This window comes from Pseudorasbora parva, chromosome 25, assembly GCF_024679245.1.
Source record: "Pseudorasbora parva isolate DD20220531a chromosome 25, ASM2467924v1, whole genome shotgun sequence".
In the NCBI taxonomy this organism is placed as follows: Eukaryota; Metazoa; Chordata; class Actinopteri; order Cypriniformes; family Gobionidae; genus Pseudorasbora; species Pseudorasbora parva.
The window spans coordinates 20,637,421-20,652,898 of record NC_090196.1 but is presented as its reverse complement, the minus strand read 5'-3'; the positions used below and the strand labels follow the sequence as shown (position 1 = coordinate 20,652,898).

Here is a 15,478-nt window from a genome sequence, read left to right as displayed (position 1 = left end):
TAATCAAAACCGTAATCATTAGCCCTGGTATATAATCAAAACCGTAATCATTAGCCCTGGTATATAATCAAAACCGTAATCATTAGCCCTGGTGTATAATCAAAACCGTAATCATTAGCCCTGGTATATAATCAAAACCGTAATCATTAGCCCTAGTATATAATCAAAACCGTAATCATTAGCCCTGGTATATAATCAAAACCGTAATCATTAGCCCTAGTATATAATCAAAACTGTAATCATTAGCCCTAGTATATAATCAAAACCATAATCATTAGCCCTAGTATTAGCCCTAGTATATAATCAAAACCGTAATCATTAGCCCTAGTATATAATCAAAACTGTAATCATTAGCCCTAGTATATAATCAAAACCGTAATCATTAGCCCTAGTATATAATCAAAACCGTAATCATTAGCCCTAGTATATAATCAAAACCGTAATCATTAGCCCTAGTATTAGCCCTAGTATATAATCAAAACTGTAATCATTAGCCCTAGTATATAATCAAAACCATAATCATTAGCCCTAGTATTAGCCCTAGTATATAATCAAAACCGTAATCATTAGCCCTAGTATATAATCAAAACTGTAATCATTAGTATATCTATACTTCTGATTCTTCTGTTCTTTAAAATAAATGCTATTGGTGTGTTATTTTGGGCTTAACTCACAGGCAGGTGGAGTCTCATCATCTGAATTATCTGGATCAATCAGTTTCTCTTTGACCCGCTCTGTTCTCTCTTTGAACAGCTTGACCAGCTCCTGTAACCTCTCGTTTACTACGGTACTAGTCTGGCTGGCAGAAGAGGATGGCCGTTGATTAAGCCTTAAGAGAGAAGATAATTACTGCATTAAAATAATCAGATAATTACTGCAACAACAACAAAAAAATCCACCAAAGCAATCATATTTTTACATATTGTTGCTAGGTTTCCCAAAGCACATTATAGAACATGCATGATTTGCAACCATTCTATATCCTTAATGTGTTTTAGCCAAATTCCAGCAATATATTATATCAATATTTAATTTTCATGCATTTTTGTTAATTTCACATTTTATAAGTTTTTGTTACCCATCATCTGCACTTGAGATGCTACTCTGGCTTGGCCAGGCCCGGACTGAGGTTTCCAACTCCTCCTCTTCCTCGTCGTCTTGTGAGTAAAGTCTTTTGCTGTAAGAGGAAGTCAAGAGCAAGTTATGATGGACCACTAGAGCAACAAGTTACAATAAATGCTTTAAACAAGTAGCATTTTGATATGTTAAGTAAGGTAATGATGAGTAAAGTCTTCACAAACTCAATTAATGATACGCACACAAATGTACAGAATGAAGTGGAGAATATGGGGTAGATTTTGATGAGTCCTGAAATAGACTTTAGATTAGAATAAAGATTCTTACATCTTGGTCCAAATTGTCTGTGGTTTTCTGTCTCTGCACACACTGTTTGCATCCAGTTAAATAAGTGAGTGTATGTGTGTGAGTGAGTGTGTGAACAGAAAACAGAACAGAAAAGAAACAAAACATGAAATGCATATTTTTACATCAACTGAAGTATACGTTGTAAGGATGTTCCGCTGAATGCATGCATGATACCGCTCATGCGAAAACTGAAGTATACTTTGGGTTTTAGCCCAGGTCAAGTGCAGTGCAAAAAAATATGTACTCTTTAGGTGTAGTCACATTTAACATTGTTCAGCTAATTTTACATGCAAATCCAGTCCTTTCAATAAGAATCCACAAGATCTTGAATTTTGCACAAGATTTCCCCACAGATTTCACAACGAATTCAAGTTGGTCGACAGAACGCTGCTTGATTTCAAAGTGACTTCCACGTAACCTTTGGTTCATTGGCAATTTTGAATGCAACCACACCTTTTCTACATTCATTGTGAGTAATGAAACAAGGCATTTTTACCTGGTCCGATTGGCTTTGCGGGCCCCAGGCACAGTAAGGGTTTTGAGGTTGGGATCCTGTGGGTTTATTATAGGGGGTATGGGGTGAGATCTCCCGCGGTCAGAATCAACATCTTCCACATTCACGGCCGGGTGCACACTCAGTCTGGAGCTCACTGAAGATTAGACAATACTTGTTAAAGCAACATAAAAGAAACCTCAACACTTTCAGTAGCATACTCTTTAAGACTTACCTCAAGGTAATAGGGGCCTTAGAGCTTGAGGTCAATGATTTGTACATAAAGAGGCCACTTTGGTCACCACAGGCACTCACAATCTAATGTTCTCTAAGTCACACTTGGCATAGTAGCAAGGCATTGTACAGCAAAGCATAGCACATACTCATCTAACAGAAAAAGGCGACAATGTGGATCACCTGAGGGTCTAGCAGAGGTGGGGTCGTCCTCAATGTGGAAGGCAGGGTTGGAGACGCCTGACAACTGCCTGGAAGGGGTGATGGGTGGCAGACGGGGGTATGTGGGTACATTGGGCAGGTCTAGGATGGAGCATGGGGAAGAGGGTGAAGGGGTTCGGGGAAGATTAAGCGGGGACTGGCGGACAAGGCGGTCCAACTCCAGATCCTTACTCTTCTGCGGTTGCTCCTTGGGCATCCTGTTCCGGCTTAAGTTTGTTAAGACGGCTCTGAATGTTAGTGTAGCACTGCTGGGCACACTGTGGAATGCTGGATATTTTTTGTGGAATGCTGGATATTTTTTGTGGAATGCTGGATATTTTTTGTGGAATGCTGGAGACCTGTCGCGGAAGTATGGAAAACCGTGGAATGCTGGGCAGCCTTTGTGGAAAGTTGGACCACTTTTGCGGGAGGTTGGCTATTTGTTGCGGAATGTTGGACAGCTGTTGTGGGAGGCTGGATAACTGCGCGGGAAACCTGAGAAACTGAGGAGCACTAAACTGAGGAGCTGGTGTTATTTTGGAGAACCGCTGGGAAATTTGCTGGGGTAGCTGAGCAATTTGTTGAGGTAACTGTGCCAGTTGAGGAGGGATCGACGGCAGCTGTTGAGTGATCTGAGACAGAGCAGGGGGCAAATTGGGCATGGAAGGCACTTTGGGCAGAGTGACGTCAATGTCTATCAGGAATTGGTTGAAGCCGTTGAGGGCCTGTGGTACATATGGTACACGCATGAAACAGGTCTTCAGCGCATCACATCTGGAAGGGACTGTGGGGAGAGCAGCACATGGTCAATTTTATTGTATATTGCATGATTTGGTTACAATTTTTGATGCTAAATCATAAAGAATATTCTGAGAATAAAGTCCGTAAATGGCAATTATATTGGCCCCAAATAAGAATTGCATTAGAAAATAAAATAGTACAAGCAAATTATTATTTAAAATTTTAAAAATAGCACAAGCACACGTTTCAATCATAATGAATTCACAAAAATAAATAAAATAAAATAATATGACAATTTTTTTTTTTTTAATTCCTCGGCTTGCCAAGTCAGATATTAGGTCAGATTTCTTGTCACTGGACCCAAAACTGAAAATTATGAATCTAATATTTATATAATTACATGTATAAATGTACATTTTAATCTATTCCTTTACAGGAAATTCCGAGACAGCAATTAATTAATAAACACTTTTGCTGGAAAGCATATATTACACTTTCTGGTTGTCAAATTCATAAAATGAATAAAAACTACAATGCAGTAATATTAATATGTTTGACTTAAAGGCTTAGATCACCCAAAAATGATTATTAATCACTAATTATTAATTATTAGTCATTAATTACCCTTGTGTCGCTCCAAACCCACAATACTTTTGTTCATCTTAAAGATCGAGAGCTTTCTGTCCCTTCAATAATAGCCTATGCAACTACCAATTTCAAGCACCAGAAAGGTAAAGCTATCATAAAAGTAATCCATGTAACTGCAATGGTTTAACCTCGATTTTATGAAGCGATGTCGGTGCTTTGTTTAAGCAAAAAAACAGAAGTAGCAACTTTATTTAAAAAATATGAATATCCAATATGCGTTCAAGAGAGCACCAAGCGCATGCATGTTGTGTTGATACGAGAACAGATGTTGTTGTGTAATTGTGCATTGGAGAAAGTGATAAATTATGTTTTTTTGCACAAAGAAAGCACTCGGGCCATTTCATAAACTTGAGGTTAAACCACTGGAGTCACATGGATTACTTTAATGATGTCTTTACTACCTTTTTTGGGCTTGAAAGTGGTAGTTGTGTATGTTGTAAATGGAGGGACAGAAAGCTCTTGGATTTCAATAATAAGATCTTTATTTGTCTTCCAAAAAAGATTAAATGTCTTGTGGGTTCTGACATGAGGGCAAATAATTAATGACAGAATTTTAATTTTGGGGTGAACTTATCCTTTAAATGTCTAAAAAGTACCCACATTTTGGAGCCATCGTTTGTAATTTGTTCCATCTGAGTAATAAAAATCTGAAGGTAATATATGTCAGCTGGGATGCCATTCTGTGGCTTTTAACCATCGACGTGTTTGTGTGATCTATTCCGAATGACTGAGATAAACACTCACCACTACTTTCCACTTCAGTAGCTGTACTCTCCACCTACATACAGCAAAATTACAGAATTATGAGACATTTATTTCAAACACTGTAACACAGAGAAGAAAAAAACACTACTACAAAGAAGAAATATGATCAATGCAGTACGGTGCTTATAAGTGTACTTTATTCAGTGTAACTTCAGAGGGAGTTTTATGTACTGTTGTATACAATGGATAATAATACCTGTGAAAAGTCACAGGTAAAACAATACATTTAAAATGATGTCTGCTGATATAAAGCCGGAAGACTTGATGATAGATAGATGGACAGTACAAATACATTACCGGTGATTCAGTTCGTGAAACAGAGGAGCTGGTAATGGACTGAGGTTGCTGAGTGATCGGGTCAGGTTCTTCTTCGGCTTCACTGGAGTCCCTGGTCTCCTCCTCCTCCTGTACCTGCTCAGGCTCAGGTTCAGATTCAGCCTCTGGTTCCTCCTGTAGAGGTGACGAGGACTTAAACTCCTCAACAGGGGTTTCAACTGTGACCGCAGTGTGTACAGCTTCTGCCTCTTGTCCTTCTGGAACAAACTCCCTAACTGAAGGAGCTTGACACCTGTGGATACACACAGTATGACGCGAATATTAGCTGTTATATAAACAACAGGCTAATCACTTCGGTAAGCAACTAACACATCTGTGTCCGCTATAAATACACTCACAGAAGCACACTTTTCGCATGATGGAACACACCACGAAGCGAAATGTGCCTGTTTCGTTCCAAGAAATCTCCTTTAAATGCTATGGTAGCCTAATTAATTTTAAACATTCCCAAAAATTATTACAACCGAAAGCTATAAGAGAGCTTCACGCGCCATCGTCGTTTTATATTAATTAACTTACCTAGAAATCAGACGCGGTCTCTGAGCGCATCAGGTGATGCAGTGTTCATATCCATCCATTTGTGTGGCGTTTGTTTATAAATGAACGCGATACAAATTATATATGTTGACGCGATTAATTAGAACGACAAAAATGTTTATTCTGGGAGTAAAGAACCTGCGCCATCCTTCACTGCGATGAGACAGAAAACAAGCATCAGGGGCGGGATCAGTAACTATAACAACCGAAGAGGGGCCACCGCGCGCATGGGATGCAATGCGCCACACATAATTACAATACACCCATTTCCTATGTGTATTGTAATTAAGTGTGACCATATTGATATAAAACACAAATCTACTTAAAGTTAAATTCTGTAATGCAAACACAGACCAATGTGAAAAGCATTTCATCAAACTACAACGAAAGCATGACAACAAAATGTGATTAAAAAGTCATATTTTTTCAGTCTTCCCAGCTGAAAGTGACATCTCAGCTTGTTCACCATGATGTTTATTATAATATTTTCAAATGTCTTACTCTGTGATTTGACTCCGTATAACTTCTGTATCACTGTCCTCCTGTAGCACTTGGAGTCTGAGACAGAAACATTTGAATTATTATATGAAGGATGCTACAAAAATGGGGCATAATAATAATAATAACAATGCTATAATAATAGGGCGACAAAAGGTACAATTTTAACAATCAAATCACTGAAAAACCATACTAATGGACTACTTGTCTGAATAGCTGGGACGTGTCCCTGACACAAAAAGTCTCACTATGTAAAATCGATTAAATTAATCACGATTAATTGCATCTGACAAAAAAACTGGTCAATATATAATGTGTGTGTGTGCGTGTATATATATATATATATATATATATATATATATATATATATATATATATATATATATATATATATAGAGAGAGAGAGAGAGAGAGAGAGAGAGAGAGAGAGAGAGAGATAGAGATAGATAGATAGATACAGTATTGTTCAAAATAATAGCAGTACAATGTGACTAACCAGAATAATCAAGGTTTTTAGTATATTTTTTATTGCTACGTGGCAAACAAGTTACCAGTAGGTTCAGTAGATTGTCAGAAAACAAACAAGACCCAGCATTCATGATATGCACGCTCTTAAGGCTGTGCAATTGGGCAATTAGTTGAAAGGGGTGTGTTCAAAAAAATAGCAGTGTCTACCTTTGACTGTACAAACTCAAAACTATTTTGTACAAACATTTTTTTTTTCTGGGATATAGCAATCCTGTGAATCACTAAACTAATATTTAGTTGTATGACCACAGTTTTTTAAAACTGCTTGACATCTGTGTGGCATGGAGTCAACCAACTTGTGGCACCTCTCAGCTGTTATTCCACTCCATGATTCTTTAACAACATTCCACAATTCATTCACATTTCTTGGTTTTGCTTCAGAAACAGCATTTTTGATATCACCCCACAAGTTCTCAATTGGATTAAGTCTGGAGATTGGGCTGGCCACTCCATAACATTAATTTTGTTGTTTTGGAACCAAGACTTTGCCCGTTTACTAGTGTGTTTTGGGTCATTGTCTTGTTGAAACAACCGTTTCAAGGGCATGTCCTCTTCAGCATAGGGCAACATGACCTCTTCAAGTATTTTAACATATGCAAACTGATCCATGATCCCTGGTATGCGATAAATAGGCCCAACACCATAGTAGGAGAAACATGCCCATATCATGATGCTTGCACCTCCATGCTTCACTGTCTTCACTGTGTACTGTGGCTTGAATTCAGAGTTTGGGGGTCGTCTCACAAACTGCCTGTGGCCCTTGGACCCAAAAAGAACAATTTTACTCTCATCAGTCCACAAAATGTTCCTCCATTTCTCTTTAGGCCAGTTGATGTGTTCTTTGGCAAATTGTAACCTCTTCTGCACATGCCTTTTTTTTTAACAGAGGGACTTTGCGGGAGATTCTTGAAAATAGATTAGCTTCACACAGACGTCTTCTAACTGTCACAGTACTTACAGGTAACTCCAGACTGTCTTTGATCATCCTGGAGGTGATCATTGGCTGAGCCTTTGCCATTCTGGTTATTCTTCTATCCATTTTGATGGTTGTCTTCCGTTTTCTTCCATGTCTCTCTGGTTTTGCTCTCCATTTTAAGGCATTGGAGATCATTTTAGCTGAACAGCCTATCATTTTTTGCACCTCTTTATAGGTTTTCCCCTCTCTAATCAACTTTTTAATCAAAGTACGCTGTTCTTCTGAACAATGTCTTGAACGACCCATTTTCCTCAGCTTTCAAATGCATGTTCAACAAGTGTTGGCTTCATCCTTAAATAGGGGCCACCTGATTCACACCTGTTTCTTCACAAAATTGATGACCTCAGTGATTGAATGCCACACTGCTATTTTTTTGAACACACCCCTTTCAACTAATTCAACTAATTGCCCAATTGCACAGCCTTAAGAGCGTGCATATCATGAATGCTGGGTCTTGTTTGTTTTCTGAGAATCTACTGAACCTACTGGTAACTTGTTTGCCACGTAGCAATAAAAAATATACGAAAAACCTTGATTATTCTGGTTAGTCACATTGTACTGCTATTATTTTGAACAAGACTGTATATAGATAGATAGATAGATAGATAGATAGATAGATAGATAGATAGATAGATAGATAGATAGATAGATAGATAGATAGATAGATAGATAGATAGATAGATAGATAGATAGATAGATAGATAGATAGATAGATAGATAGATAGATAGATAGATAGATAGATAGAGCCTACACTGTAAAAAAATTATTTAGAAAAAAGTTACCTGGTTGCCTTAAAATTTTGAGTTCAATGAAATTTAAATTTTGAGTTAATACAATGAACATTTTTTGAGATTCGACAACCTTTATTAAAATATTATTAAAAGATTTTGTAAGCATATTGGGTAATTATGTGTGTGTTATTTCTGATGATGCAGTGAAACATGCCAAATTGATTTATCACAATCATGATTTATCACATATTTGATGTGGTTCAGATACAAAAATATTTTGAGTTTCTATTTATTAAACTAATTTCCTTCATTGTATCAACTCAAATTTTTAATTTCTATAAACTCAAAATTTTAAGGCAACCAGGTTACTTACTTTTTTAAGTTAAACCAACAAAAACCACCACAAATTTTTTACAGTGTATATGCACACATGTGTATGTGTCCTTTATGTGAATATCGCTATTGATCGATTCGACAGCACAAATTTTTAATATGTATTTTATATATTGAAACACACTCAATAATTAAGCCTTTTTAAGATTTACAATTTCATTGAACAGTAAAATTCCATCAAATCAATTGAATCGAATAATTCTTAATAAATTATTAAATTCAATTTGTGAGGATTATTCGATTCAATTATGGAATTTTACTATTAATCTTTTTTTTTTTTGTGTGTGTAACAAGCTTCTTTTTGTGAAATGTTTTCTTTCAGATAAATGCCACTTTTTAAATGATAATAAATAGTTAAATTAATAAATTAATTTAAACTAATTAATTATAATAATATAACAAAGTGCCCACTGGATACATTTGCTATATATATATATATATATATATATATATAGCAAATGTATCCAGTGGGCATTTTGATATATATATATATACGAGTATATGAGTATATAAGAGTTTGCATGAATTACTCTTGATCAACATCTTCTGGCTCTTCTACAATGGTCTGAATGCCGAGCCGGGTCTGTGTTAACTCTCTGACAGCCATCTCTGCTGTCTGCCGTGCCACTTCTTCTGCCATGCGGGCCATTGCTATACGCTCCTGTATCAACCTACACCAGAGAATAGCAACACAATTAAGCTTGTTTCTAAAGTTACTCCAATTATTCCATCACCATGCTGCCACTGTGCTTCCTTTAAGCGTAAAAGTTATTACCGTTCCTCCATGATTAATATGGCGGTGTCCTCCGCCTCTCGCCTGATGTTCTCGATCATGGGTGTCCATCGTGCAGTTTGGGTCTCTGCGTCTTCCAGCTCTACGTGTGCTTGTGAGGTGACACTCTGTGCAAGAGATTGCTCCGGTGACCAAGGTTGGGACTGCGGTTGTGAATATGGAGGCGTGTTGGCTGCTGGACATGTTTCCTTTGCTTGAGCCTCATCTTCAGAATCAACCTCCTCAAGAATGAGTTCTGCAGGAACTGATTGAGCACGTCCTGCTGAGGAGACAACCATGCTTGAGGACTGTTTTTAAAACCTCAAACCTTTTAAAACCTGCTTTTAAAATGTCATCACATGATTCTACGGGAATCATGTCACACAAATCAATAATTTAAGCCCGGTTTGCATTTCCTTTACTTTTAACATATATGATAGATTGGCTTTTGAATGCTTATAGAAAATTTCTAGGAAACATTTATAAGATTAAGTAATGGCTTACTATGAAATGAGTTAAAAATATTCCTCAAATATTTTATTTATTATTTATTACACTACTTATGGTTAATTAATTTTGTTGAGAGCAAAGTTATTTGCATGTTTTCCAAACAATTCAATTTTATATTTTATTTTAGCCAATAGAGACTGAAACTTTTACACATGAGTGCAATCATGCATTTCCCTTTATTAATGCAATGTATTAATACAATATGAATAATTATTAACATTAAGTATATTAAATATTAATATACATACAAAAGGATTAAATTAAAATAAATCAAAACATAAAATGTGCCATTCTGTTCAAAAGTTTAGGGTCAGTAAGATTTAAAAAAAAAAAAAAAAGAATCATAATAATACTTTAATTCAGCAAGGATGCATTAAATTGATCAAAAGTGACATAAAAGATATGTGTATAATATTATAATGTTCAACATTGATATAATAAGAAATGTTTCTTGAGCAGCAAATCAGCATATTAGAATGATTTCTGAAGGATCATGTGACTAAAGACTGAATGGCTTTCAAAAATGCATTTTCCATCACAAAAATGAATAAACAGTTATTTTAAATTATAATAATACGTCACAATATTACTTTTTTTACTGCATTTTCATCAAATAAATGCAATGTTGGTGAGCATAAGTGACTTCTTTCAAAAACATAAAAAATCTTACCAACCCCAAACTTTAGTAGAAGACTTAAAAGCAGCCATAAAGTCAAGGCAATACAATTTGATATTTTTCAGAGCTGTCAAATCAATTACTCATGATTAATCACATCCAAAATAAAAGTATGTTTACATAATAAATGTGTGTGTACTGTGTATAATTATTATGTACAGTATATATAAATACAAATTCAAAATAAATATTTGCATATATATATATATATATGTGTGTGTGTGTGTGTGTGTGTGTGTGTGTGTGTGTGTGTGTGTGTGTGTGTGTGTGTGTGTGTGTGTGTATATACATAATAATTATACACAGTACACACACATATTAGGTAAACACAGACTTTGATTAATCAATTATGATCATACGTTTGACATCACTATTTTTGTTAAATAACGCTATCTGTTCCATTTTTTTTTAAACATATATTGGTCAACTAAGGAAATATGCAGTAGAATGAATAATAATTACATCTCATGAGGGTCACAAATGTTAAGACATGTACAGTCAATCTAAACGTCAATTCAGAAAGATCACTGCAGCAACATCAAACACCCATCTGAGAGATGCCAGCTATTCATACAATATTCAGATTCTATTTTTTTTTTTTAAAACATCAATCTTGGTTAGTTATACAGTACATAGAAAGTCAAGCATTACATTCAGTAAATTTTCATAGCTGCCTGCTTATTCAAAAGAGTTACAAATCCACTATTCAAATGCATCTGTCTCCACTGTCCATTTGTCTGTGACTTTGTGTAATGCTGTTGCGCTCTCTCCTTTTGTCTAAGGGGTTCTCAGTGTCCTCCCCCCTGTAACAGAAGGAGAAGATGGACTGAATTATGAGTTTGTCCTACACTGCAACAGAATCGCTCACCCTAAAGTCTTGTATTCTGATGTCTCACAGAGTGGGTCATGTTGTTATGCATGCAATGATCTTTATGTTTTCATATTCTACTGAAACCACACTAGAGTTTCCAGGAAACAATCTGAGTTTGTTATGAAAAACAGCATAAACAGTGTTGAAGGAGGAATGTCTTACTCACCATTTTGCACAATCCTCCCGTCCTCCTGGTGAAAAGAAAAGGAGTCAGTCTGGAGAAAGAACTATTAAACCCAAGGTAATAATGTCAAAGCATTGCGCCTAACTTACCAAACATACTTCTTTGTTTTTAAGCACCGGCTGTGGCATTGAAAGTCCCAGGCCATGAACAATCCAGCCCACCATACTGAAAACAAGAAAACACATCAAGAGTTCAAAGCCAATATGCCCTGTAAGCAGTTGCAACAGAATGATTCAAATTTGACAACTCACCTGGGAGTTTTTGAATCAATCTCCGTCAAGCTGGTTACTGACTCTGGAGGAGGTGAATATACTGTTGATTTAAGAAATAATGTTTTTGGTTTTTATAGAAACTTGAAGCTAAACAGTTACAGTTTCCAGCCTTATCCATATCATACGGTTTGAACAATACCTTTGTTTGAGCATTGTGATGACCTCGGTGTTGAAGAATTGGAATTTGGGGGTCTGGTCACATGTTGCGGTATAGCATTCTGGAAGCCACTCTTTATCCAGCTCATTACACTGTTCACACATTGAAATTAGAAACAATGTTTCTTAAAAAAAACATTTGCCAGTGGCTTAGAGTCACTGTGAAATCAAAATGGACAAATCTTGTTTTTTATGGATGACTGCAGTTTATTATACTGTAAATTATACACTATATTGCCAAAAGTTTTGGGACGCCTGCCTTTACATGCACATGAACTTTAATGACATCCCATTCTTAATCTGTAGGGTTTCATATGGAGTTGGCCCACCCTTTGCAGCTATAATAGCTTTAACTCTTCTGGGAGGGCTTTCCACAAGGTTTAGGAGTGGGGTTTTTTTGTGTGTGGAATTTTTGACCATTCTCCTAGAAGCGCATTGTGAGGTTGGACGAGAAGGCCTCATCCCAAAGGTGTTCTATCGGGTTGAGGTCAGGCCAGTTAAGTTCCTCCACACAAAACTCTGTGCACTGGTGCACAGTCATGTTGGAATAGGAATAGGCCATCCCTAAACTGTTCCCCACAAAGTTGGGAGCATGAAATTGTCCAAAATGTATTGGTATGCTAAAGCATTAAGAGTTCCTTTTTTACTGGAACTAAGGGGCCAAGCCTAACCCCTAAAAAAATAACCCCCCCCATACTATAATCCCCCCAATCATTCCAGAGAACATGTCTCCACTGTTCTAGAGTCCAGTGGTGGCGTGCTTTACACCACTGCAGCAAATACTTTTCATGTGTGATGTAAGGCTTGGCTGCAGCTGCTCGGCCATGGAAACTCATTCCATAACACTCTCTATGCACTGTTCTTGAGATAATCCGAAGGTCTGTAGCTATTGACTCTGCAGAAAGTTGGCGACTTCTGTGCATTGTGCGCCTCGGGATGCGCTGACTCCACTCTGTAATTTTACGAGTTGCTGTTGTTCCCAATTGCTTCCACTTTGTTATAATACCACTAACAATTGACCGTGGAATATTAAGTAGTGAAGAAATTTCATGAATGGACCTATTGCACAGGTGACAACCTATCACGGTACCACACTTGAATTCACTGAGCTCCTGAGAGCGACCCATTCTATCACAAACGTTTGTAGAAGCAGTCTGCAACCCTAGGTGCTTTTTTTTTTTTTTTTTACACCTGTGGCAATGGAAGTGATTGGAACACCTGAGTTTAATGATTAGGAGGGCTGTCCCAATACTCTTATCAATAGTGTATGTGTTTTTACTTTTTTTACTTTTTACTTTTGTTTGATTAAAGTCTTTTAAATGTTCGCCGTTTACTGCCTCCTTCTTCCCTGAACATACAAACTACGTTACATGCAGATCATTACTATTTTTTATTTTTTTTAATTAATCTGCCCTCGTTATCTTTAATCAAAACAACTTCCCCTCTCCTTGGAGCGTCATTTCTTATCTTAAGATGCGAGGGCGGAGCAACCTGTCACTCACGAGATCGACCAATAACAAACCACAACCATCAAATCAACTGACAAAAGACAAAATCAAGTCCCGCCCACATTTTTTCTTGTTATAGAAGCTGTTTTACTTACATATACCCATACATCACAATAGGGAAGAAAAGAAAATTGAACTTCCGTTTCATTCCAACTTTAAAGGCCCACTGAAGTGCCTTGAAACACGCCGCATTATTCAACGTGTTGACTAATTTCCCCTGAAACGGCTTCAGCTGTTAGCAGCTCCTCCCCTTTTTTGAAACAGCCAATAGCGTTTCGTTAATATACAGTTTGACTAGAGCGCAAGAGCGGACCTTCTCTGTTTGGTAAAGCCAGTTTCCTCTAACACTGTTTATTATCATAATCTCCTCCATATCGCTTTGAAATGCAGCATTCTGTACAGAATTCAAATGGGTCGATATGTTTGTTGTCTGTGCCGACTCACGCATATGATTTAGACCTAAGCCGTTGGGGTGTGTGCGCTGCTGCGGTGTGTGAAACTAACGTGAAAACAGACTTTATTCGCCTCAAATGAAAGCATATTTACACTGAATGGTTTCCTATCACATATATAGCAGTGTGTTATGTACCTTTCACCATGTAGAAATTAGTAAATGTGTGTTAACAACTCGATGACCGATTTTAGCCTTAGCTTCGGCAGTGTAGGGGGCGGGCTTTAGATTCTAGAGAGCATTTTGATTGGACAGAAGATTTGACGAGAAAGTGAAGTCTGCGATGATGTCACCAAAATCTGAGATTCGTTTTAACGGAAGTGGGAGACTGTAAATTTTTAATGCTTATATCTCCTAAATGCAAATTTTGTCATAGTTTTGGAACATACCAGCTCATTCATAACTTTAAGGCTAACACAGTCTTACTAGAAGCTAAAAAACTTGACTTTGATTTCAGTGGACCTTTAAGTCTCTGTGAGATTCCCTACATATGATTTTGAAAATAATAATGATGATAATAACCCCTGTGTGCTTCACAGAATAACACTCACTTTGGAGGGAACTGAGCAGGGTTTTCCAACTCAGACATCTCGTCCTCTGACACCAGCTCTACTACTGGTATATGTGGCAAAGGCTCTTCATCTGGTGTAAGAGATACACAAGCATTAACTCACTAATATTAAATCAACCATAGAGCGTATTCATTTAAAGCAGGGCTGTCCAAACTCGGTCCTGGAGTTTAGCTCCAACTTGCCTCAACACACGTGTTGGAAATTTTCTAGTATGCCTAGAAAGACCCTGATAAGCTGGTTCAGCTGTGTTTCATTGGGGTTGGAGCTAAACTCTGCAGGACAGTGGCCCTCCAGGAGCAGGATTGGACACCCCTGATTTAAAGGAAGTATATGTAAGATTGTGGTCAAAACTGGTACTGCAATCACTTTCAAATTAGTAGAATGGTGTATCCCCTCTCCCCCTCCCCATGACTCGAGGTTGCCAGATAGGCTGCAGGATCCAGCAGGAATGTTTGTAGCTGCAGCTGTGGTAACTAGAGCAGATCTGGCAACCCGGATGCCGAAATACTACTGACTTCATGATTGGTCGATGGGTGGAAGGTGGCGCTTAAGGCCAAAACACAACATGTCAACATCAACATCAGTTGAGGGCTGCAACAACAACTTTTAAATGACAATATCCTGGCCGGACTACTGTTGTCAGTGATATAAGTATTTGAAATTAACATGATTTCTTAATGTCTAGTGACATTTCAGGGCCATTTTATGATTAATTGAAATACATTTCTTACATACAGTTCCTTTAACTTATGCTTTTGCTGTTGTCTATAATGCAAACTGACTGATACACACCTGGGAGGTCCTTGGCATCATGAACCTGACGTAAATTAGGGGGGAAAATCAAAACAGAAAATAAGGAAAACAGCAGAACATAAATAATATTGATTAGCAAGATTTTTTTTTTTTTTTACATGTATGATAAAGTTACTATTCATAACTCTAATTAATAATTATATATCTAATAAAATGTATAGCTTCAGACAAGTGACCAATATTTCC

The 15,478-nt window shown here is 37.1% G+C and overlaps 1 pseudogene; it reads right to left on the bottom strand.

Annotated features, from left to right (window-relative positions):
* Positions 1–15,478, bottom strand: part of LOC137064771 (cyclic nucleotide-gated channel beta-1-like) — a 29,690-nt pseudogene that overhangs the window by 8,724 nt on the left and 5,488 nt on the right.